This window comes from Ochotona princeps, chromosome 26 (assembly GCF_030435755.1).
Source record: "Ochotona princeps isolate mOchPri1 chromosome 26, mOchPri1.hap1, whole genome shotgun sequence".
Taxonomy (NCBI): Eukaryota; Metazoa; Chordata; class Mammalia; order Lagomorpha; family Ochotonidae; genus Ochotona; species Ochotona princeps.
Window position 1 is genome coordinate 8067363 of NC_080857.1, and position 22148 is coordinate 8089510.

A 22148-nucleotide genomic window follows, 5' to 3' on the forward strand; every position below is an offset into this window, starting at 1 on the left:
GCAGTGACTGTCCGGGGTACAGGGGAGTGGGACAGCGCTTTATGTGGTGCTGTTGTCTTTACTCTCCTCCGTTGTGTGAGGCTTTTCAATTGTATTGTCATAATAGACTTGTCTGTTTAAGAAAAGGTCCCATTTCACTTTAAACCTTCCTACGTTGAGCAATTTTTAAATCTTTCCATTTATGTTTTAAAGCCCTCCTATCTTCAAAAAAGGAACACACACAAAGAACAAAAGGGAAATGTCACGACAGAGAAAAGGAAATGTGAGGTATGTTAATAGCGTGCTGTGGTTTTATTTTCTAAGTCTCTCTCCTTAGATAGATTGAAAAAATCCTGACTTTGCTCTGTTCCAGAACACATTAGGATGGAGGAGACTGGACATTTCTAACTAGTTTTGTGTAACTGCTAAGAAGCTGGCCATGTTAAGCGCACACTACTGTGCTGGAAACAATCTGCAGCATGGAAGGCCTGTGCTGGGATGCATTCGGCCTGCTTGTTAGAGACCCCACATCTCCTGGCTGAGTGCCTGGGGTTGAGCCCCAGCTCCGGCCCCCCAGTTCCAGCCTATTGTTCCTGCAGACTCCGGGAGACAATAGTAATGACCAGAGCAGGATTCTTGTCCCAGCCTGGGCGCCATGGTTGGGTTCCTGGCCCAGCCCTGCCTGTTCTGAGCATTCACAGAGGGAACCAACAGATAATTAGGAGCTTCCTCACTCTTTATGTTTCATATAAACAACAAACCATTGCTATAACAGGCCCTTGATTATTCATAAAAATTTATTTTGTTCTTTAAATTTTTATATGTTTAAGATGCAGAGAGAGAAGGAGCCCCCTCTTCTGGCTCACTTCCCACGTGCCACCAACAGGACTGGGTTGAAGCTGACGCCTGGAACTCGATCTAGGTGACCCATGTGGATGACATGGGCTCAGTCACGTGGCTCTCGCTACTACCTCCAAGGGTTTTCGTGCTGTACCACTATCCCATTTGTTAAAGTAGTGCCAGTAAAATGAAAGTGATTCTCATTGTTTTGGTGAATAGGAAAGGAAGTATATGGGTACTGCATCACATTAAAAAAAAAATCAGTGCTTCGGTACTAAAGGTTTGAAAAAAATCTGAGAACTTGGCTGGCATGGATTGTGAAATGAAGAGGAAAAGACACATACAGTTAGGAGTTTGGTGTTTTACTGTGTGGCTGGGAGGAATACTTAACAGAAGATTGTATGTATCCTTAAATGTGGAACTGAAAACTGGAAGTTAGTTAAGCTGCAGTAAGTTGTGTAGCTCTTCTTCTACGCCTCATAGAAAGGTAAGGGTTTGTCTCACTGGAAAGCAAATGAATGGACATAAAAAAATGAAAAACATTTGTGTTCTTTGGGGAGTAAAATTTGAGTAAAAAATGTTGCCAAGCCCCAGCTCAAATGAGTGCCACTCCCATCCACTGCATTTGGGTTGTCTTGCTTGACTGTATCTGCCAAGGCCATGCTCGGAACATAGTTCTTACAGCAGTTTTCTTTGCAGGCCCACACACATTACTGTATAACCCACGTTGATAATTCACACGCTATGTCAGCAAGTTTCCGTGTTTGATGTACATTCACAGATTGTAATGAAGATCAGAGAAATAAAGACTGGGACAAAGAACAGAAAGATTTGAGATGAGGGGATGGCTTTGTGGTGTCCTCTGATACTGGAGTACCGTATGTGCGCTGGTTCATGTCCCAGCCACTCCACTTCCCATCCAGCTCCCTGCTAATGCACCCGGGAAAGCAGTGGAGGACGGCCCAAGTCTTTGGGACCCTGCCACCCCCTCGTGGCTTCAGGCTGGCCCAGCCCTGGCCATTGTGGCCATCTAGGGAGTAAACCAGTGGATGGAAGATCTGTCTCTTTCTCTCCCTTCCTCTTCTCTCTCCTCTCTGTAACTCTGCCTTGCAAATAAAGAAATCTTTTTAAAAATGTGTAGGATAGATGTAAGGAAATAATGATGCTATAAAAAAAGATAAGTGGCTTTGTGTTCTAAGGTGTGAGTATGCTGTTCCAGTGGCTGCATACATGAAATCTTTAAAAGAATATCCACGGTGGGGGCAAAAGACTTAATTTAACATGTCTATGTAGGCTTGAGGATGGTTATTCTAGAAGCCAATGTGATAACTTTCTCCACTTGGTTCCCACACTCCTTCGCCAACTTTGCCTGCTGTCCCAAGCCCTGACCACTGACACTGTGTGGCCAGAGTCAGTCCCAATGAAGGACACAACTCCGCTAGCTAGTGGTCATAGTTTTAGACATTCATTGTGATATGACAGGTAGCAGGCCCAGATCTTAGGCATTCAGCTTGAAGCGTTGTTCCATTCACATGCGCTCATCCCACCTAGGAGGAGATGACGTTGTCAGTCCGTCCTCAGGCACAACTACTACTCTTATTTCTGTATCAAGGGAATTGCCAAGACTATACTACTTTGTGTCTGGTTTTATTTCATCATTGGCCTATCAGTGATATTTTCCGTTATTGCAGATAATGTTGTAATTGTTCTTTCTTATTGCTGTGTAGTGTTGCGTCAGATAAATATACCACAATTTATTTATTCCCTCTGTTGATGAACATGGGGGTGATTTATTATCTTGGATTGCTATAGGCATTCTTGGAGATAACTTGTAGTGGACATGAACGCTCACTTCTTTGGTTACGTTTGTATGGATGAAGCCACTGAGTCGTGAGATGAATGTTTATGTAGCCGGAAGACGTTGCCGAGCAGGTTCGGCGTTGGCTGTCATTTGCGCTCTCCCCGATAGTGTCGATGAGCTCCAGTTGTTATGTCGTATCTTCTCCAGCACTTGATACTACCAACCATATTAGGTTTAGCTCCTCTGGCAAGTGTGTTTCATTGTGGGTTTCAATATCCTAGTGACTGTAAATTTCATGGTGGTCTAAGCCATTCTAACAACTGTTTATCTGTAGTTTAAATTTGTGTTTCACATATATGAAGCAATGTTTTATATTCTGATCAGCCATTTGGGTACCCTGACTTATTATGTACCTGTTCAGGCATATGTATTGACTTGTCTGCCTTGGTTTTTTTTACTGATATTCAAAGGCCATTTGTTTCATGAATAAAAGTGTTCTGCCTGATATATTATTATAGATGCCTTCTTTTTGCTGCCCTACTTTCCAAAATGGTTTCCTTTTGATTGTCAAAAATTGTATCAAGTCTAATGGACCGGTCTTTAACGTAATGGTTTAGGCTGTCCCCGCCTGCCTTCCTAGTCCACAAGCCGGGAACTGGATGGAAAATGGGGCTACTGGGACTAAAACTGGTGCCGTATGGGATCCTGGTGCATTCAAGGTAAGGATTTTAGCTGCTAGGCTATCGTGTCAGGCCCGTCAAGATATATTGAGTAGTTTCATTGGGATTCCACCTTTTAATCAGAAGAAGAGATGCATACTTTTACAAATTTATTTTATTATTCTATGATACAGTTCCATAGGCTCTGCAATTTCCCTTCTCCCCCCATAATTCCTGCTCCCCCACTGATAGCCCCATGTCACTACAATAGTATAGTCTTTTTTATTATTATTATTTTATTTTGATAATCTTTACATAGTTGATTAGGGCACAAAGGGTCAAGGGCTGCAGGAAAGTAGTAAGACTATTGTTTCCACATTTTTTTTTCTGTATCTAGGGTAAGGGGGGAGATAAAGGGAGAAGCCCCACCCAGCCTCCCACCCATCCCTGGTCCCCGATGTGGGGCATACTCCGAGGGTCCTGCTCAAGTGGTTTTTTTTTTTTTTATTTTAAGACTTTTTTTTTTTAGATTTATTTTATTTTTATTACAAAGTCAGACACACAGAGAGGAGGAGAGACAGAGAGGAAGCGGAGCCGCCGGGACCAGAACCGGCAACCACATGGGATCCTGGCATGTTCAAGGCGAGGACCTCAGCCACTAGGCCACGCCGCCAGGCCCTCAAGTGGTTTTGATAGTTCACCAGTTCTGAATTGCTGCTGATCTCGTCACTCCAAGCATGATGAAATCTCTCTAGAATCTGCTGGCTGACATAGTCCATCATTCTGCTATTTAAGTGTGTCCTGACATTGTAGGCATGGACAGTGGCATAGAATCCAGCATCCTATTGACAAGATACATTCAACAGTTTCATTGGGAGTCCATCTTTGATTTGTAACTGGAGCTGCACACTGTGTTGTATCTTCACATCTGTATGTGATAGTCTAATACACAGTATATATCCCCTTCAATTTTAAAACTTGTCTGAGGGACCAGCACCACGGTGTACCAGGCTAAGCCTTGGTCTATGGTGTCAGCATCCAACCCAGGCTGCTCCACTTCTGATTCAGTTCCCTGATAATGACTTGGGAATGCAGCAGAGGATGGCTCAGGCCCTTGGACCCCTGCACCAATGTGAGAAGCTTCTGGCTGCTGGCTTTGGCCAGCCCATCTCCAGCCACTGTGGCTTCTAGAAGGCGGACCAGCAGATGGAAGATCTCTCCTTTTCTGTCTCCTTCTCTCTTTGTAACTTTGCCTTTCAAATAAAAATAAAATCAATCTTAAGAAAAAGAAAACCTCGTCTGAAAATTCTGAAATTTGAGTTGCCACCCGATTCTCTTATCCACATTTCCCCCTGGTTTTCAGTCATTGGTTCCCGTTTCTTTGGCTGCCTCTGAAGTGTGGCTGGCAGCCACACACTGTGGTGAAGAGCACAGAGGCTCCGGGTGAGCTGATCCTCCCTGCACTCAGTCACTCGGTCAGGTTCTCTTCTGGTGGGCAGGTAAAGACAGGTGGTTATTGAAGCTGCACTGAAGCTCAATTTGAGGCTTTAAATTTTACTCTTTTTAAAAAAGATTTATTTATTTTTATTGGAAAGTCAGATATACAGAGAGGAGGAGAGACAGAGAGAAAGATCTGTCCACTGGTTCACTCCCCAAGCAGCTGCAACAGCCAGAGCTGAGACGATCCAAAGCCAGGAGCCAGGAGCCAGGAGCCTCTTCCAGTCTCCCATGCAAGTGCAGGGTCCCAATGCTTTGGGCCGTCCTCTACTGCTTTCCCAGGCCACAAGCAGGGAGCTGGATGGGAAGTAGGGTGACTGGGACACAAACCGATGCCCACATGGGATCCCAGCACATGTAAGGTGAGGATTTTAGCTGCTAGGCTACTGCTCCAGGCCCTAAGTTTTACTTTTAAAACATATCTGTTGTGGGCTCTTAATCTGAAAATCTGGGGTGTTTATCAAGGCTTCCCTTGATGGCCTTGAACCCAGTCTCTGTCTCCTTGGTGCCAAGAGCTACTAAAGCTGCTGCTGTGTTGTTTCCTGGGGGCTCACAGCACCCCCAGGGGAACGTGGAATTAGCTCTGTGGGTTTATGTCTCAAGTTCGTCTCTGGGATTCTGCCCCTCACATCTCTACTACTCTCAACAGCTCCAGTGCCAGTTTCTGCATCTTTGGCCAAGTGTGCTTCCTGCATCTTGGCTAGTCCCTTGTCTGCATGTGTGCCAGAGTGTGTAGTGCCCTCAGAGGGGTCAGAGTGAAGATGGGGCTCACTTCAGAAGCCTCCCTGCTTTCTGAAACCAGCACCCCTCCCGTTCTAGCTGTGTTCCTTGGCCCCCAGTGGCTGCAGAAGGGGGCTATGCTTCACTGAGCTGGCATAGGTGTTTTCAGTGAATGGAAGGGTTAGTCTGCTGGGCTACAACTATTGTAGCCCAAAGCAGGAATGTGGCCACAGTCACTTTGGGTCTCCATGTAGCTCTCCCACAGTGCCTTCTGGCAGTAACAGTTCATACGAGAGGGCACCAGATCTGTTCAGGTGTTACCATGTCCACTGAAATGTTTATCAGGCACTGTTCTTGACATGAGCAATATATTAGGGTTTAAGGTAAGGTGTATACCTCTTTGGGACTTAGAACCTGATTTAATAGTAAAAGCTAATTTTTTAAATCTACTTACAAGGCAGAACAGAGGGGAGGGAGGGACAGCCACTCCAGCTCCTCCATCCAGGTTCCCGCTCCCACCTGATGTTTTTATGAGAAAGGTCACTTGGTGGTTTCCGAGTCCTCCTTGTAATAATTAAACTGAGAATTTTCTTGTGGTGAGAGGAAGGCCCTGAGGCCTTTTGGTTGATTATATCTTCCTTTATGTATTTTTAGCCTTTCTGAAAACTGCTGTAGCCATTAACCCATTTCACAGTTCACTCCTAAAACATCAACACTTAGTCCTTCTTTGGAAAGCAAATGCAAATTTCCAATCTGTGAGTTTCTATGTTACACGCAAGACAAACAGGGAAAACGTACCTTGCAGCACAATCGCCTGGCAATTCGCGTCAAATCTCTTGAAGTTAGCTTTCACCAAGTGTCAACTCGAGAGCTGATGAAGAACCAGCTACCTGTGGTTTCCCATAATAAGTACAGTTTTTGAGAAACATTTCACATGCAACTAAGCACTTGCAAATGCTTTGCAGTCATAAGACATGACTTGATGGTCTCAATCTTCCAAGAAGAGCTTAATTGTCAGTGTTACTGCGAGAAAGATATAACCTGCCTGTAGGCCGATGTTAAAGCTCGAGTCAAAGCAAGAATGTGACTCTTTTTATTCTTTCCCATTCTGTACACTTCATCCAGTGGATTGGTTTTTTATTTGTGAAGTTGTTTGAACCAGCATCTTCTCATGACAAAATATCCTTGAAATGTTGGGAAGTTAGTGCTGTTTCAGCTTTGCTTTGCCGCAGTCGGTGGTTACACTGGACCCCTTTCAAGTGGCCTGGTCCTTGACCAAACTCATCAAATGCAAAAGTTCAGTCAACATGAGAGCAAACTTACACGTCTTTATTCTTTGACTCATGTGCTCGGGGCTTTCATTTCCTACACGGAGTCTGGCCTGGCAGCAGTACTCCTTGTAATGTGAAGTACTCTCTGGAATAACTGGTCAGCCAAAAGGATGTGAGAGACCGTGTTCATTTCCTAGAGGAGCTCTGTAGATACAAGCAGTGCCAACTAGTAATGCCACATTGGTTTCCTGAAGATCTCATAGTGCCTTAACAGGTGCCAAGATTCCAGAGTTCTAGGAGTATTTGAGTTTAGCGTCACACCCACAGGTGAAAGGTGTTTTAAGTAAGGAATGCCTTTTGTTTACTTGAGGGATTTTAGCTAGAAATTCTTCGTGTGTTGCCTCCTTTTTTATTAACCACTTCATTGTTTATGTCTTAAAGGAATGTTTTAGTTTGATTAGTCGACTCACTTTGGAAAGTTTGAGTTTATTTTGTTTTTTGGGGAATAACAACCTGAAAAATAACTAATCATTGAAAATATAAAAATGCCTGTATCCCTTGTGAACGTGTTTAATGAAGGAATTTTTTAAATCCTATTTTGAGAGAAGAGATTGGGCTCCTGACACATTGATAAATTCATTTTTTCCACAGTGAACTCCTTTCATGTACGGCACGACAAGCGTAGTTAGCACTTCTCGCTTCTACCGGGGATGGCTCCTTTGCTGATTTCATGTTCTTCCAAGTAGTGGCTGACTGAAGTTCATTTTTGTTAAAACATGAGTATTTTGAATGTGAAGAAAATAAAAAGTTGCACAAATGCTCTCGTGGCACCCTTCAAATGAGCAGTTCTCCATGACAGCATTAGATACCATAAGCTGTATTAAAACACACAGACGTAGGACTCTGGGTTTTTTGTTTTTAATCATACCTAGCACTTGACATGGAAAGTGATTTGGGGTCCAGTATGATAGCCTAGTGGCTGAAGTCCCCCTCTTGCACCTGCCAAGATGCCATATGGCCAGTGGTGCTTGTCCTGGTCGCCATGCTGCCACCCAGCTCCCTGCCTATGGCCTGGGAAAGCAGTCGAGAAAGGCCCAGGGCCTTGGGACTTGGTGCCTGTATGGGAGACTGGAAGAGGCTCCTGGTTCCTGACTTTGAATTGGCTCAGCTCTAGCCATTGCAGCCACTGGGGGAGTGAACCAGCAGATGAAAGATCTTCCTGTCTCTCCTCCTCTCTGTATATCTGGCTTTCCAATAAAAACAAATAAACCTTAAAAAAGAAAAGAAAGTAGTTTCAAAGCAGATCTTGTTCTTTTTTTTAAATACATTTTATTATTATTCTTTTTTTTAAATTATTTATTATTTAACTTCATTAATTACATTGTATTATGTGACACAGTTACATAGATACTTGGGTTCTCCCACCCCTTATTATTATTCTTATTATTTTATAGTACAGTTTCATATTCCCTTATCCCCTCCCCAGTTCCCTCCCCCCACCAGTTCCTCTATATCATTACTAACATATAGTTCTTCATACTCAGTCATATGTCCATCATTGCGGGCATGGATAATGGCAGAGAGTCCAGAATCCTATTGTCAAGATATAGTAAACAGTTTCATTGTAAGTCCATCTTTGTCTGGAAGCAGAAATGCATACCACACTACATCCTCACATCTGGATGTTAGTCTCCATTTCACAGCTACTCTACATCCCCTTAAATGAAAAGTTGTAAATTTCTTTTTTTCTTCCTGTTGTTGATTTTGTTTTGTGGCTTTTCATTTAAGGGGATGTATAGTAGCTGTGTAATGGAGACTGTCATATCTAGTAACATGTCATTTAACTTCAGGCATTGTAAATTTCTATTTCTTGATTTTGTATCATGACTTTTCATTTAAGGGGATGTACAGTAGTTGTGTAATGGAGACTGTCATATCTAGTAACATGTCATTTAACTTCATGGCATTGTAAATTTCCTCTTTTCTTTCTATTGTTGATTTTGAAACAGATCTTGTTCTGATGGAGCTCACATGTTTGGCCTAAGTATTTGCTTTGTTTGAAGGTGTTTAGGCTTTGGAAACCAGTCGCTTGTTCTTGAGCAGTGGGTTTGAGGAACCAGTTGGGGACATTTCCATTTTTAGAGAAAAGCAGTGAGGAATTACGAAAGTAGTCACGTGCTGTGTGTCCCAACTGGCTCCGAACTCTGTGAGGACATCGCCGGCCTCTGCTGCTCCATGTGAGGGCCAGGGAGCCTGACTGTCCCTGCCGTACCAGGGCACTGGCAGAAAATCTGTATGGTGCACTGATCCCGAAGATGGGCAGAATCCAGATGAAGACCTTCTGTTACAGAGCAGGTCAATTAAAGAACAGCTTCACCTGTTTCTCTATCATGAATATTAACTATCATTTGAAGTTGAAAGAGTGAAGTATATGTGTTAGTTTTTATACTTAGTGTAGGTCTGGGTGTGGGTTTAAAATGGATCACTGCACTTAGCTAACTGTAGAATGTCCTGATGCATGAGTTGACTTCATTTGTTTTCGGAGAGCCACGTAGATGAACAGATTAAAGCTTAGTCTTGGGGCTGGGATGTGGCACACTTGTTGAGACACTTCCTGCAACACCAGTGTCCCCTGTTGGAACACGGCTGCTCTGCTGTGAAGCCAGCTCCTTACTAAAGCACCTGAGGAAGGCAGCAGAAGCTAACTCAAGTGCTTGGGCTGCTGCCACTCACGTGGGAGAGCTGAACGGAGTCCCCAGCCCCTCGCTTTGGCCTGGTTCCAGCCCCAGCCGTGGAAGCCATCTGGAGAGTGAACCCCCAGACAGAAGATTTCTGCCTCTTCCTCTCTTCTGTCACTCTGTCTTTCAAATAAATCAATCTTTTCTAAAACGTCATAGCAGGGTTCTTGAGCAAATCCCCAAAGCTTGGGCTCAGGGCCAGTGCTCCCCAGTACAGCCCCAGCAGAAGCAGGGCTCATGCAGGCACACGCTTTGCCTCAGCCTACAACCTTTGCCAGAAAGATGGGGCTGTTACCTCATTACTTTGATGTGCATCTTTTGTTCTAGAACTTCCTAGAACTTGGGATTACCCATGTGTTATTTAGAAGATGCAAGCATTTTCAACTTCAGAATGAATGCTATCCTTGAATAAATGGCCTAGTTCTGTAGAATTTGGTGGGCTTCCCCTCACCTTGGTTTCCCTCATTTTTAGGTTGTTTTCTCCTTTTTCTCCTTTTCATCTCTTTTTCTCATTTATTATTTATGGTAGCCAGGAGGAAAGGGTGTCAGTTTCTAAAATAGATGGTAGTCGTGACTTTGGCTCATGTCGTAACTACAGCAACCGGGTTGATTTTGCATCGCTCAGTTAACGATCCTTAAACATGGGCAGAAGCAGTTCATCTCAGGCCAGGGCCTGATACACAGCATATCCCTCAGGGGATCCCAAAAAGAGGGATCCAGGTCGCTGGCTCCCTTGTGGGAAGCCCACTGAGGACTGGCTCTCTCCCCAGAGCAGACTCAGAAGGTCTGCAGGCTGTGCTTCCTCCTTAATGCAGAGAGCAATGTGCCGGGGTGGGACGGTGTGTGCGCTGTGCCCTGACAGGGCAGGCTGGGGACATCGTCCAGCACCGATGTGGCTCAATGAACTACAACAACGTGGCATCCTACAGATGCCACCCAAGGTAGGTCCAGGTAGCCCTCAGACCTGATGGCCAGCAGATCAAGAACTCGAGCAGTGGCACATCAGGCGCCATTTTGTACAGTGTGGAAAAACTTTAAGACTGCAGAGAAAACAGTGAGCTGCGCGTGCGCTGAGCCGGGAGTGAACTCACTGAGCTCAGTGTATTACACTGGTCCCATGGGGAAAATAATACCATTTGAGGTGCTCTGAAAATATAGCCCCTGCGAATAGGTTACAGATACTAAGGGAGAGGCTAAAGCTAGCAATACCCTTTGCAGCCCTGAAGGGGAACTGTAGGTGTTGTGCATGGCAGCCCTGAAGGAGGCCTGGACAGCACAATTTGGACCTGATCTTTCACCTTGACAGTGTGGCTATCATGAAGACAAGACAGGGCACAGGAGGCTGAGGTCAAAATCCTCAGCTCAACATGCTGGACTTCCTGTGTCACTGTTGGGGACACCATTTTGGATGCAGAGTCATAGGTAGCAGTGATCCTTGTTAGAGCGTTAAAGTCCCATAGCAGGACTCACCAGTGTCCCCAGCAGAGCACACATGCATGCTGTGTGTGGCCGGTACTGAACTGCCACTGCGCCTGTGCAAATGAACCAGCCTGCGAAGCTCCAGTGCAGAGCATGCAGCTTTTTGAACAGGGTTTTTGCACGAGAAGCCCCAACCATATTTCTTATTTTTATTTATTTATTTGAAGGGAGGAGAGACAGAGGGCTCCCCTCTGCTGGGGTATTCCCCTGATGCCCCTGGCAGCCAGGGCAGAGCAGGACCAAAGCTTGGAGCCTGGAATTCAACCCAGATCTCCCATGTGGGTAGTGAGAGCCCAAGCACTTGAGCCATCACCTCTGCCTTCGGGGAGCAGAAGCAGAACTGGAACCCAGGCACTCTGCTGGAGAATGCAGGCATCCCAGACAGTCTTAACCACTGCCCACAACCGTGCGTATGCCGCTCTAGCTCCTGCACTTATTGGTAGCACACAGGCGTTCATTAGAGGATTCCTCTTGCCTTTTTCCATGTCTGAAATAATTCCTGATGACTTTGTCAAGGGCACCATAGGCCTAAATCCCTTCAGCAAACAGCAGTCAGTGCTTGCTTCCTACAGGGTTGCAGTCAAAGAGGCCTCAGCCACAAATTTGCATACCAGTGGTATGGTCCCTGAGCAACTGGCAGGGTGGAGGTGGGGGGAGTCAGTCCCATCCCTATCCTCACCCCACCAGACCCCCAGCAGCACACCGGGCGGTAAGAGAAGGTCTCCCAAGCATTCACAGTTTAACCCCAAGGCTTTCCAGGTGACTGAGCAGACTGTACAAAGTTCAGTTTGAGCAGCTGCATGTGCTGGTCCAGGCGGCCTTTGGAGCACATGGACTGGCACAAGGAGTGACCCGTGGAACTGAGCCCGTGCTGAACAGTGGCCCCTGTGGGTCCTGATGCTAAACAAGAGGGGAGCAAGGACAAAGTGTAAAGATTGCAGGTCTGACGGAGGCAAAGTAGGACAGGATTCCTTGCTTTCCACACCCCGGGGCAGTTTCGCTTCTGTGAATGCCCCCAGTCCCAAGGCTGGCGTCTCCCTGCCTGGGTCTGGGCTCTGGGTTGCTCTCTCCGTCTCCCTGAGTGCTGGCTATGCTCTCTAACCTCTTCTGGCTCTAACGGCCATTCACCACTCGTTCTGTGTTCAAAAGCAACAAAGACCACTTCCGAATCACTTGCGCAAAGTTTCAATGGATGGCCAGAAATGGAGGAGACATGGGAGCCCAGGACTGGAGGGAGCAGAGCCTGCTGCTGGCCCCTGGGCTCCAGGAAGCAAGGTTGACCATATGAATCAACTGATGCTCAGAGCAAACATACCTGCCCTCGTGTGCAGGGACCCCAGGGCTGGGGGACAAGGGCAGAGGGTAATGTGTGTGTGCTTGAAGGTGTTTTCCTTCTTCCTGTATCCCCCTCAGGCAAGTCTGAAATCCCTGGGAATAAGGGTCCTATCTGCCTGAGTCCCAGGTCTTACTGTGGCTGGAAGAGCACAGGGGACTCTTCCTGGACAGGTGTTGAGTAAATGCTAGTGAGACCAAAGCATCACCAGAAGCCAAGAGACTAGAATCTGAGCAGAAACAAAACTAATAGCCTTTTAAACAAGACATCTGTCACCCCAGACCAAAGTCAGGAGCCAGAAACTCAATCCAGGTCGCCCATGGGCTTAGTGGGAACCCAATTCCTTGGGCTACCACCTGCTGCTTCCCAAGGATATGCATTAGCAAGAAGCCAGAGCCTGAGCAGAGGAGCCCAGACTCAACCCAAGTCCTCCAGCATGGCATGCAGGTGCCCTGAGGCCCAAATGGCATCTTAACCTGCATGCCAGATGCTTGCTGTAAGGATTTGAGAAGTAAGAGTGTCTCAGATGCAACCCTGCCCTCCCTGCTTGGCACCCTGTCCCGTTCCAACAGCACCCCTCCCCACCCCCTGCTGTCCTAGGATGCTGCCCGGCCTGTCTCTGATCTTGTCCCCGCTCCCCCGGCAGGCCAGGCCCTGGTCGCTGAGCTCTCTGCCCTTTTGTCTTCTCTGTCTTTGCTGTGACCTTTCTTGCAGGGACCTCCACGGTTGGTCCTCAGCCCAGGGCCTTCCACTTAGCAGCCTCCTCAGGGAGCCCTTCCTGGCCCTCACTGAGATGAAGAGGCCCAGGTTGGAACCCCATCATAAAGAACACCTCTCGTCCCCACTGAGCTGTCGGCTCCCCTCTTACTGTCCCCAGCACCACAGTAAACCCTGGGTATGTCCATATGGAACAGGCAGAGCAGGGAGGCAGGAGTCCTGGACTCTGGGTCACATGGCACCGGTTGGCTTCTAAGCTTTGCGCAGTCCCTCAAATGCCCTCACCTGGTTCCCTTCTGTCTCTTCGTCTGCTTGTGAATAATCTCCACCAGCCTGGCCAAGTCCAAAGCCTGGTCTTAGAAAACTCACCCTGTCAGTGAAGCCCTTAGCCAGGTCCTTGCTCACCCCCTTCTTTCATGCCCATGCCTCTCGCCCGGCTACCGGCTACCGGCTGGGCCTCCCCACCGAGGAAAAGAGCTACAAGAAAATCTTTACGCTCAGGAGACAGTGGCTTCAGGCATCATTACTGATAGATACCTGCCCGAGGGCAGAAGCTTTAAAGATGATGGGGATATTGGAGGGGAGCAGGGCAAGGCTTTTGGGTAGAAGCCTTTGGATTCCTCCAGCAGACCTGTAAGGTTATTGTTTCCTGAACAACTGGCTTGTGCAACAAAACTATTTGAGGCCCTGTGAGTAAAAGCAGGCTTGTCAATGGCTCTGCTATTGTGGTGAAGGTTACTGAGAACCCAGCTGGAAGCATTTGCTCACTGGGCCTGGGCTGCACAGGCAGCCGTGGGAGGTGGTGTCCCGCTCAGGGCACAGGAGAGCCGAGAGTCTTGAAGGAGCTGAGCCTTGCTCATGGGTTGTTGACTCTAGGAGCCTCAGGAATCCTGCAATTCTGGCTCCCTAGCCTCTGTTGGAGGACAGTGGTAGCTCCACAGAGACAAGGAAGGAGGAGAAGCAGACAAGAGAAGACTGAATCGCCTTCTGCTGTTTCCCCTCAGTGACTGACAGACTCTATACAAGCCTAACCAAAAGCCCAACTGCCATGTTTTACAGAAATCGACAAACTTCTCCACAAGTTAGTATGCAAATAAAGGGATTCCAAAGAATCAAAACACTTTTAGGGCACAAGAACAAAATAAAAAATTCACATTTCAGGCTGGGCACAGTGGCCTGAAGCCTTGCATCTGCCAGGATCCCATGTGGGTACCAGTTAATATTCTGGCTGCTCCACTTACCAACCAGCTCCCTGCTTGTGGCCTGGGAAAGCAGCAGAGGATGGCCCAAAACCTTGGGGCCCTGCACCCATGTGGGAGACCAGGAAGAAGCTCCTGGCTTCAGATCGGCTCAGTTCCGGCCACTGTGGCCATTTGGGGAGTGAATCAGCAGATGGATGATCTTTCTCTCTCCTTTTCTGTAAATCTGCCTTTCCAATAAAAATAAATAAATCTTTAAAAGGGAAAGAAAGAAAGGCTTTGGAGGAATGGGCAGTTGGAAGCCTTGCTTGTTGCTGGCAAGAATGTAACACGGCACAGCTGTTTTGGAAAACACCGTGACAAGTCCTCAAAGCCGAAACTCAGCCATACCACATGATTCAGTAATTCTAGGTCAATATTCAAAAGGAAATGAATGTCCATGTAGAAAACTGTACACAAATGAACACAGCAGCAGCACTCACAGGACCCAGAAAGTGGAGATAACCATCAACTGATGAGTGGATGGATGCACACAGAGAGAAATTCGGTTATTTGGCCACAAAACCATGTGGAGTGCTATACAGGCTATCACAAGGAAGTAAGGTGCAAACACTGCATTGGGGCTGGTGTTGTGGCATAGCAGGTACAGCCACTGCCTGTGATGCCAGCATCTCAGATGGGTGCCAGTGGGAGATCCAACTGCTCTACTCCCTGCCCAGTTCCATTGCTAATGTGCCTCGGAAAGCACCAGTGGATGGCTCAAGTCCTTGGGCCCCTGCACCCACATGGGAGACCTGAAAGAAGCTCCTGGCTAATGAATCACATTAAGTGATCCCAAATAGGCAATCTACAAGGCTAGAAAATCCCAGGGCCTGGGGTGGAGGAAAAGTGGGAAGTGACTTTCCATGGGTTGAGTGACAAAACACTCTAAAATTGATTTTGGTCATGGTTACTCAGTTGAGTATACTAATAAATATTGTATATACTCCATGATTTAAATCTCTATAAATACTTAAAAAAAAAAAAACTGTTGTCTGTAGACTACCCAAATGTTGTAGAGGGGTTGGTGGCCTCTCAGAATGACAATGCCAGTCAAGAAATCTCTTCATTCAAAAGCTGTTTGACATGTCCACCACGTGCTAGGTAGTACGGGGTGTTGAAGTGGCCAAGCCCCAATCCTAGACTTTTGGAGTAATTTCATGCCCAGACACCATTACCAAGAGAGGGACTGGGCACACTGGGGTTATAGGAAAAGTCCAAAATGTGAGAAAAAAACACGAATGTTGCAATCCCCATACAGGTGGCAGAACCTCCTCAGGGCTGGCCTGGCCAGGACCACTGCCAGGTACCAGCGCCAAGTACACTGCCCACCCCACCAACGGCTGTTGGAACAACCCAGCCTGTTTGCCAAATGGCTTCTCCTGGCTTCTGACTGAGTGCCTGACACAGCAAGAGGCTATGACGTACCACTAACAGGGCAGAGTGTAAAGTGCCCAGGTGACCACGTAGCACCAAAAAGCACCCCCCTTCTGCCCAGGAGTGAGGGGTGTTATCGGCTCCTGCTGCCTGCCTCCCCTAGCCGGTGCATTCTTTGTGTCAGCCACACAACACCATGTACGTATTTGTCAAGGAGCTGGGCACGAGCTTCCCACTGCCTTGGGAGAGAAGTGTGCCGCTTCCAGCACTTAGAACCAGGCTTGCTCTTGGCAAAGGGTCAGCTTTCTTGGTCTGCAGAAAAATGGAGACTATTTCACAAAGTTCTAGATAGATTTTTAAAAAGGAAAGTGGGCAGGGGTTTGTGGCATAACAAGCTAAGCCTCTATCTATAACATTGGCATATCATCTGCCCACTGGTTTGACTCCCAGTTGCTCTACTTTCTCCCCAGCTCCTTGGTGATATCCCAGAGAAAGCAGTGGAAGTGCTTGGACCCGATGCCTATGGAAACCTGGATGGAGCTCCTGGCCCATTCCCAGCCACCTCAGCCATTTGCAGAGCAAACCAGTGAATGGAAAATTCTGTCTCTCCCCCCCCCTGTATAACTCTGCCTTTCAAATACATAAAAAATAAAATGTCTTAAAAAAAAAAAAGAAAGAAATTTGGGGGTAACATTGTGGCATAGCAGGGAAAGTCACCACTTGTGAAGCCATCATCCCATAAGAATACTTGTTCCCACCAGGCTGCTGTATTTCTGATCCAGCTCCCTGCTAACGGCCTGGGAAAGCAGCAGAAGACAGTGCAGGCAGCTGGGCCTCTGACACTCACACGAGAAACCCAGAACTCTTGGCTGCTGCCTTTAGACTGGCTCAGCTCTGGCCATCTGGAAAGTGGACCAACGGATGGAAGAACTCTGTTTCTCCCCATCTTTCTGTAACTCCTTCATATAAATAAATAAATCAGTGAGAGAGAGAGAAAGAGAGAGATCTGAATGTGGCAAGCCTAGTGAAATACCTGCGTGCTCCAGCAGCCAGACCCTGACACCATCCTCTCCCACCGCAGTGCATCAGAAAATAACTCCTAACCGAGACGGTGCGGCCAGCATCTTTTTGCAGCCTCCAGACTAGTCTGGGCAGTGCTTTGGACAGCCAACTGATTGATGCAAAGCTTGTGAGCAGCCCGAGGTTGACTTGATGTCTTCGTTGGTGGGAGGAGCCTGGGCTTGGCCCAAGGTCAGGAGGGTCAAGTCCCCTGCGGATGTAACGTCTACTGGGAGCTCCCCTGCCGCTGGCTGGCCACGAGACCTGGCAAATCACTTTGTCCTCCCCGAGGCGCAAGCGGCGACGCTCGCCACCCAGGTTCCGGGCACGCAGGGAGGAAGCCCGACCCGTACTCGCACCCGCACCCGCCCTCTCGGCTACCTCCCGCGCCGCTTCGGATCCGCCAATGAGACGCCGAGGAACGCCGTGAGCTCATCAGGAGGCGCTCCGATTGGCTGCTGCCGCCGCGCGGCTCGACCCTCCCTCAGTCCCCCGCCGCAGGGACAGCCGCGTGGTGGCCAGTTCCGCAGGCTGGACGCGAGGTCGGTCCTCCTGGATGGAGATGGGTGGGGATGGGTGGGTGGCTCCCCTTGGAAGGCGCCGGCGCCCTTCTGACCGCGCACTGAGTGGCTTTTGCAGTCAGCCGAGGCGCCGTGTTTTTGCGGCTTCTAGCAGTTCTCACCATGCCAGGACAGAGTCGCGGATGTGAGCTAGAGACCTCCCCCAACCGCACAAGCGAGGAAGAGTGCCTGGCGCTGGGCGAGCTGGTGGACTGCACTCGACCCACTAATGACTGGCCTCCCGTGCCATAGGAGCAGGATGTCCCACTAATCCTCAGGAGCAGGCCTACGTTGTCAGCATGATTGGAGTGTTGCAAATATCTGATTTGAGGGGTAAAGGGGGGCATGAAAAGTGTATGCTTCCTGGTGATCTGTAGGTCAGATAAACCTGTACCCCCAGCCAGTCAACTGGCTCTTTGTGGGAAAGAGGGGCCCCTCCACAATGGGGGTGGCCTGGGGCTGGAGCATCTGAACTGCAACCCTATTTTGAGTCCGTGGTGTGGGAAAACTCATTACAATTCTGTTATAGATGGTAGTAGCTGGTGAGCACACAGGCTAGACCTGGGATTCTTTTCCAAGAGTTGGCTTCAAGGAGTGCCTCCTCCAAGAAGGCTTCCCGGAATGCCCCTGGGTAATTCCTAGTGCTCATTAAAATCCACTGGCAGAGCCGTCACTTCTTTGTGCACTAGTTGTCCTGGGGACTGAGCCACACCCCACACAGTGTTGTATCTTCTAAGCCCAGCACCAGGCCTGTAATAGGTGCTTGATAAATGCTTGTGGCTTGGACAGTGCCACTTAGCATGCCTTGTGCAGAGTCTATCAAAGTGCTTCACGCAAAAGGAGAGTCAGTTCATTTCTAGTGCTTCCGTTGTTGGCGAGAAAACGTAAGAACCGTTTGCTAGTAGGACCCCCTAGAACTAGCATGCCCCCCGTGCATCTCACTCCTGGCTGCTCTGAACAACTCCAGGTTACGTCCGGAACAAACGCTTGCACGTGTTTTGCCCTCTTGAATGTGAGAAACCCCCTCATGAAGATTCCCATTGCTATTTATTATTTTATAGTATTACAAAGATTCCTATGACACAGGCTTAAACCAAAGCCAGCTGCCTGGCCACGGCATGCCAAGCCCAGGGAGGGGTGGTGTGGATGGAGAGGAGGGGAGAGCATACACGGGCTGCCACAGCCTTGTCCTGACCGGGGGGGGGGGGTGGCACGAGGCGCTCTCCACCCTGAACAGGCACCCCGCTGTGGGACCAAGATGGCTCCTGGGGGATTTTCTGGAGTTGGATGAAGACATTCTGAGATTTTCCCACCCTGGTGCTGAACCATGGCCACAAAGCAGGGGCGATTTCAGCTCAAGACGGTTTCAGCATGGCATGCCTCCTAGCACTGGCGGGGAGGGACTCCTGACTGGGATGGTGGACACAGCTCACATTGTGCTTGACCATTGGCATGGAATTGAAATAGTGGTCTCTGGTGAGCTTTGTGAGCGAGAGTTAGCGGAGCCTCCTGGAGTACCAACATGATTCCTATACTTGTAAAGTAAAAGGTCACCTTCAGGCCCCGGTCTGCGCATGTGTCCTGCCATGCTGGGTCCCTCCCTGAACTGTCAGGCAGCCAACCAGCCTCCTACGTCTGGCTGTCCTTGTCAGATGGATGGCACCAGATGGCAAAATTAGAAATGTCAGCCCCAGTGCCACCGCAGCATTGCCCAGCAAGTTTCCCTGATGATTTATCCCCGAAGTGGTGACCACAGTCCTGGACAGGTGCAGGTGGCTCTTGAAAAGAAAGTCAGAGGACCCTCGGGGGAACTGCCCATAGGCAGAGGCAGCCCAGAGTCCTGCTGAGTCCAGGCTCAGAAATCCTACTGCAAACCACAGCCCTGTGACAGTTTTTTGCAAATAGTTGCCTTGTTTGTAAAAGCAGGCCTGGGCACAAGAGGATTGCCAGGGTTGAAGAATGGGTAATTCTGGGATGGCAGTCACGTTGTGGGATATTATGTACCAGAGAAAAGGAGACACAGTCATGCTCAACCACTCGATGAACCTAGAGATAAAAAGGAGTTTCCAGAATTCCCCGACAAAATCATGGAGAGTGTTACATAGTAGGTTGACAAGAAGTGGCAGACGGTTCTGTGGTTAAAACAGCTAGAAAATACAGCCAGGGTGTAATACACTCAACAGTCTAGAGGTAGTGAGTCTAGGGAAGCCCGTTAATTCCACCGGAGGACGTTTGATTTTTATGTAGGTCCCTCTTGGTGATACAGGAACTGCTGCCTCCATTGCTCGCGCCTCGGGCTGGCAGGCTGCAGCGTGCTTTGCAGCTGTCGGTGAGCTGCATGGCATGCCCACCATGGCACCGACTGCCGTGGCTCACGCCTCCTGTGGCTCCTAAGCAGCAGTTCCCTGGCTTTGGCAGCCAGAGGACAGAGCGCTGCTGTGGCAGATGGGGCCAGAGGGGAGGCCCAGGCTTAGAAGGGGTTGTTCTCTATGTCAGCACACTGAGGCCCTGTTCCTGGGTTCCCAGCTGCTCCCTCTTAAACCCGAACCACTGGCTTCCTTCCAGATCTTTCCCTGGGATGCTCAGGCCTGGGGTGTACCTGTCAACCACAGTCTCACCGCCTTCCTTCTACTCATTGATTCAGCAACAACTGACTGAACACTTCGAGCCAGGCACTGCTGAGTGCTGGGGACAGGTAGTGGACACAACCACACAGAAACGCTTGTCCCAAAGGACTGGGGTTCTGGTGAAGTGACACTTGCCATCTATTCTCAATTGGTCCATCGAACCTCAGTGGTATCAAAAAGAACTGGAGTTGAGTAAGGGGGTGAGGGAGGGGATGGCAATGGGAGCAGGGAAGTTTGGATCAGGTGGTCAGGGCAGGCCTCTCTCAGGATATGGCCTGGGACAGAGCCCCCATCCCTAACCCCCTTCCTTCTCCAGGGAGTGAGTACCTGGGGAAGAGCCCCTCAGGCAGACCCAGGGAGCAGCAAGGGGTAATGAAAGCCAAAACGTGCCTCCTTCCCTGGGACTCCCTCCACCCCACCCAGGACAGTGTTTTGTGCTCCATGCCTCTGCCACTCTGTCGCCTCTCCCAGGCTTTCATGGGAAGAGGCCTGGGAGCTGTACAGACCCCCAGCCTTGGCCGTCAGCCTGAGCCTACAGCCCATCTCTGCTGCTCCTGGCAACCCAGCCTTCCTCACTTGCTGCAGTGTTTGGCCCACAGGCTGTGATTTTTCACATCCTTGTCAAACCTGTAATACCTGACTGCCTGGAGGAAAGGGATCTGGGCTTAATGACTATGATTTGCCTGACCGACTTCCTCCGCTCCCATTTGCCTGGGTGCCACCTGCAGGGAAGCTCACCTGGAAAACAACTTCGGACTTTCTCCTTGTGGATCACTGCACCGCTCTGGGTTGGTGTCATCTGCCATGGCCGCCTGAGAGCTCACAGAGGTCTCCCACACAGCAATGACCCAGAAGGGTCCCAGTGCCCGAGGCCTCACTGGCCACTCAGAGCTGCACGCTAAGCTGGTTCCACAGGAAGCACCTCCTTGTCCCTGATCACATCACTTAATGGCTGGGTGTCAGGGTCCTCAGTGAACTGAGATCCATGCTGTTTTGGATATAATTGTCATTTAAACGTTTGTTCATTTGAAAGGCAGAGAAGCAGGGCAAGATTTCCCATCCAAGGTTCTCTCCCCAGAAGCTCACAGTGGCCTGGCTGCCGAGAGTCGTCCACAGGGATGTCAGGGACTTAAGCTATCACCTGCTGCCTTCCAGGGCGGGCATTAGCAGGAAGTCGTAGTCAGGAGCTGGGCTGCGTCCGATACAGACGCAAGTATCACAAGTGGGGTCTTAACACACCAAACGCTTGTCCCCTGTCCCCCAATAAATGTTCTTCACAAACCTTGACACTGTGAGAAGAGACGAGAGGAACTGTGTGAGAGTTCTTTGAAAGCTGGAGGAGTAGCACCCCCGGATGGGATGAGGAGGAGGTCTCTGTGCCCACGCGTGGCTGGGCTTGTGCCGTGTGCCCTGCCAGTCCCACGGCTTCCTTCTCAAATGCAGGGCGCAGAAGCCAACACCCTCGCCACCACCGGGTCCCTGGCCCAGCATCCAGGTCCATTCTTAACAATGGCCACAGGGCACCACAGGAGCTCCTGCTTCACCCCTGCTCTGGCCTCCTGGCTGTTTCTACAACTCTCCGAATCTGTGCACTTGCCCTCTGCCAAGTGTCACATCCGGGAGGCCATCCCTGACCCCGCATGGACAGTCCCAGCACCCCTTGGGCTCCTCCCTGTGAATCCAGGCAGCCACACTTTAACTCTCCCAACTGACTGTCTTGTTTGGCTAACTTATTTCTTTGACTGTAATGTAAGCATAAGGGAGGAATTTTGTCTTTTTAGGTGGCAGTTGTGTCACCTGCACCTGAAATCCTGCCCAGCACAGGGCAGGTGAGGGAAGCCACAGTCCAGTCCCCCTCCAGCTGCAGGGCTGGCAGAGACCCCACTGGCCGGCTCACTTCCTACAAATGGGTATGGAGCCCGGCAGGTGTCCGCCTGAGGTGGAGTCTCTGCCTGCCCCTTTGAGGGCTGTGAGGCTAGGGAGGACACAAGCCAGCCTGATCCGGTCTGAACCCATTCCAGGACAACCAGGCAGGCCCCCCGCCTGTACCACAGCACCGAGGCTCGTGACCCCTCGGCCGGCCAGGCCGGGGACCTTCCCCTACCTCAGGCTTTGCCCTTGCGCGTGGTCTTTACTCCTGAAGGTCAGCCGCGAATCTCTCCTGAATCCTTCCTCAGGTCCACTCTGCCGCCTCAGCAGCCCTGGCCCGAGCGCCCCTGCCCGCCTCCCCTGGCCCGGCCCGCGCTGCGGCTC

At 49.3% G+C, this 22148-nt stretch overlaps 1 long non-coding RNA gene across 1 annotated transcript; it reads right to left on the reverse strand.

Moving 5' to 3' along the window:
* Nucleotides 1-8961: 8961 nt before the first annotated feature.
* On the reverse strand, nt 8962-22097 carry LOC131478034 (uncharacterized). Its single transcript, XR_009244266.1, has 3 exons — nt 22000-22097; nt 19273-19314; nt 8962-9449 (listed from the first exon to the last, which is right to left on the reverse strand). It is a non-coding gene; the product is annotated as an uncharacterized LOC131478034 (long non-coding RNA).
* Nucleotides 22098-22148: the final 51 nt, after the last annotated feature.